Source organism: Oryx dammah, unplaced genomic scaffold (assembly GCF_014754425.2).
Source record: "Oryx dammah isolate SB20612 unplaced genomic scaffold, SCBI_Odam_1.1 HiC_scaffold_26, whole genome shotgun sequence".
Lineage (NCBI taxonomy): Eukaryota > Metazoa > Chordata > Mammalia > Artiodactyla > Bovidae > Oryx > Oryx dammah.
The window spans coordinates 77,062,557-77,066,428 of record NW_024070210.1 but is presented as its reverse complement, the minus strand read 5'-3'; the positions used below and the strand labels follow the sequence as shown (position 1 = coordinate 77,066,428).

At 41.7% G+C, this 3,872-nt stretch overlaps 1 pseudogene; it reads right to left on the bottom strand.

Moving 5' to 3' along the window:
• Positions 1 to 903: 903 nt before the first annotated feature.
• LOC120853703 lies at positions 904 to 1,803 on the bottom strand (annotated as a pseudogene).
• Between the last annotated feature and the right edge of the window lie 2,069 nt (positions 1,804 to 3,872).

Below are 3,872 nucleotides of genomic sequence, written 5' to 3'. Positions count from 1 at the left end.
GTTGAATGACAGAGTGCCAATATACAGAGAAAAAGTTGCTCGAAAGCACTAGGGATCAGTAAAATGTCTATAGATAAAGTACATTTGGATTGTTAAAATGAAAAAGGCTGGTAATTCTCAATTTTTAGAGGGTGCAAAGTACACCTCCTCACTCCCTGTTGGTTGAAGTATAATTGTTTATACCATTTGAATGGAAAGTTGTCACTTTATCAAAAAAATTTTAAATGCACCTTGTTTTGAAAATAGCCATTCAGAAATTTCATTACAATAGACATGTCCCCATATATACAAAAGTCAATCTACAAAGTTGTATAAAGACAACACTCTTTAGGATACCACAGTAATAGAAACAAATACTTGTTAAGGTAAACATAATTAATAATAGAACGTTTCAGAGTACTACACAGGCATTATAAAGAATGAATTGGACCACTTCCCAGGTGGCACAGTGGTAAAGAATCCTCCTACAATGCAGGAGACGAAGGAGACCAGATTTGATCCCTGGATCAGGAAGATCTTCTGGAGAAGGAAATGGCAACCCACTCCAGGATTCTTCCCTGGAAAATCCCAAGGACAGAGGAGCCTGGCAGGCTATAGTTCTTGAGGTCTCAAAGAGTCAGACATGAAAGAAAACTTTGGAACAGGAGAATTATTTGTATTTTTCTCACCTTTAGGTTGAGACTAACACACTGGAACCAACATTTTATTGATATGAGAAAGAACTATGAAGAATTGCTGATGTTTTTCACTTTATTTCTATGTTGCAATTAGGATTCTTAGTATTCCCATAATTCCCCAAATTCTTCTCAGCCACATCAACCAATGATGCACTTCTTCCTTGTCCTTTTCTTCTTTTCTTTATCCATCTTCCTCCCTCCTCCTTCCCTTCATTTTCCTCATCCCTTACTGCTCTCTGACTCTCCTTCTAGATGGCTCTAGATTTGCTTTCGTGACTGCTCTCCCCGCTGTGTCCCCCCTTCTTCCCACCAGAGATACTGCACAGGTGCAGCCCCATCTGTCCCAGTGTGCCTCTCTCAGGACGCAGTAATACACAGCGGCGTCTCTCAGGGTGACCTGGGGCAGGACCAAGATGCTGGACTTTCTGTCTGAAGCTATGGTCAGAGACACCATGCTGCTGTTCACTGTGCCTCGTAAGCCATGAATGACATACTGTGGGCTCTGATTGGGATTTTGCCGATACCAATGTATATAGTCATTTCCACCAATGGTAGAGTGGCTACAAGGCAGATTTACATTCTTCTCCTTCAGCACAATCCATGGAGCTGGGCTTGGTTGTCTTAGCGTTAATCACAGTCCCTAAAGGGTGAAGAAAATAAAATTATCCCCTGACAAGAAATCAGTGTAATTCTATGGATCAAGAGCACAACACTCCTCAAACTGTCTGGACCTACCCCCTACTCCAGTGTTTTTAATCTATGTCCTGAGAAATATTATTGGTACTTATTATATAGGGACCAAAGACACATGCCAAGAATCTGAGAACTCTATAGGCTTTATCCCATGGGTCCTGGCTCAATAACCCCAGAGAGTTCTTCCAACCTGCTTACTGCTAAGTTCTCTTCCACATCATGGCTATGAATTAACCTGTCACATAGAAGTTTGTACTCCCTAGCAAATGCATAGATCCATTTTCAGTTCCATTGCTATAATGCTGAATAAAGCACAGGGAGAGGAGTAGAGAGCAAATGACCCTTTATGGTTCCTTGACCTCAAGTCATCCCTTGTAGACACAGAACACTTACCCAAGGTCAGAAAAACAGTTACTCCAGTCACCAGCCTCATCCTTCAAGGACAAACCAGGACTGTGGGCTCAGAGCTCAGACTTGTGTCTGCTCCTGGGCTTGTTTCCAGAGAACAGAAGCAACTGCTGCTGTTAGAGACTTACAACCAGTGCAGGTGTCCGTTGCAGTGTGTTGTTGCCAGGATCTGTCAGCCAATGATCAAGCAGTTCCTTGTTTAGGTTTTCCTGCCCTGTTTTAATCATGTCCCCCAAAGAAGGAGAGACATCCCCAACTCACAGGGTGTGTGCTGCCATCCTCTGTGATGTTTAAAGTCTGGCTCTGAAAAATGAACACTGATCATGATGGTGTGTCTATCCAGAACCATTGTTCTATCATTTCTTCTTCAAAGACATTTTGTAATGTTCCATGAAGCTTGTGGAAAACATTGTTTAATCCCAGAAAACTGTACTGAGCTCTGCATTGGAAAGAGATAAAAATTCCCATCGATGTTCAAGCAAATGTAAGTGAGATTTCAAAGTAGGCTGTGATTGCTCTGAGGGACAGGAAACATTAATAACATTGGGACAGAAAACTAAACGTCTTGAGCTTGGATATTGGAGCTCAGCATCCTGAAAAGGTCCTTGGAATCATGTATCTGTCTGCATCTAGGCAGACATTTCTCAATACATCTGTTCTTGACATACTAACTGATGACATGGATGGTATTCTCCTCATCCTCCTTGAACAATGGTCCTTAATCTTTATGTCCTCTGTGCCCGTGTTTGTAGGTGCTCTGCACCAAAGATGCTGAGACAGAGACACCAAGGATGCTGAGACAGAAAAGACAAAAGGGAAAGCAAACTATCTGGGGAGGACAAGAGTGGAGGTGGGTGATCATGGCAGAAAAAGAGGAGTGAAGAGAAAAGAGCGTAAGGAATAGGGAAGGGAAGAGTTAACCAGGGGTGGGAAATGGGAAAGCAATGTTTAGGGAGGTACATGGAAAAGGTTAAGGTTATAAGGCTATGATTCCCTGAATCCTTGACCACATGCACTCAACAAAGGATTATAAAATCAAGTTGTCTAAAGATGATGAAAATCTTTTTTTTTTTTTTTTTTTTTTTACTTTTCTGTGGAAAACATAAACTTCCTTTCCTTGATAGCCAGAAAAGACCGCTGTTTCCAAATGGCGCAGCCCCCTCTAGTGACTGAATAAATGAACTGCAGAGCTAAACTCCCACCGGATGTCAACCTTTTGAAATGTGTCTCAGATTGAAAGGGGAATATCCCTGGTGTCTCAGTCGGTAAAGAATCCATCTGCAGTGTAGGCAATGAGGGTTCGATCCCTGGATCAGGATAGCTTCCTGAAAAGGAAATGGCTACCCACTCCAGTTTTTTCAATGATCCAACGGATGTTGGCAATTTGATCTCTGGTTCCTCTGCATTTTCTAAAACCAGCTTGAACATCAGGAAGTTCACGGTTCACGTATTGCTGAAGCCTGGCTTGAAGAATTTTGAGTATTTCTTTACTAGCATGTGAGATGACTGCAATTGTGCGGTAGTCTGAGCATTCTTTGGCATTGCCTTTCTTTGGGATTGGAATGAAAACTGACCTTTTCCAGTCCTATGGCCACTGCTGAGTTTTCCAAATTTGCTGACATATTGAGTGCAGCACTTTAACAGCATCATCTTTTAGAATTTGAAATAGCTCAACTGGAATTCAATCACCTCCACTAGCTTTGTTCGTAGTGATGCTTTCTAAGGCCCACTTGACTTCACATTCCAGGATGTCTGGCTCTAGGTGAGCATGAGTGAACACACCTTCATGATTATCCTGGTCATGAAAATCTTTTTAATACAGTTCTTCTGTGTATTCTTGCCACCTCTTCTTAATATCTTCTGCTTCTGTTAGGTCCCTACCTGTTCTGTCCTTTATTGTGCCCATCTTTGCATGAAATATTCCCTTGGTATCTCTAATTTTCTTGAAGAGATCTCTAGTCTTTCCCATTTTATTGTTTTCCTCTATTTCTTTGCACTGATCACTGAGGAAAGCTTTTTTATCTCTCCTTGCTATTCTTTGGACCTCTGCATTTAACTGGGTATATCTTTCCTTTTCTCCTGTGCCTTTCACCT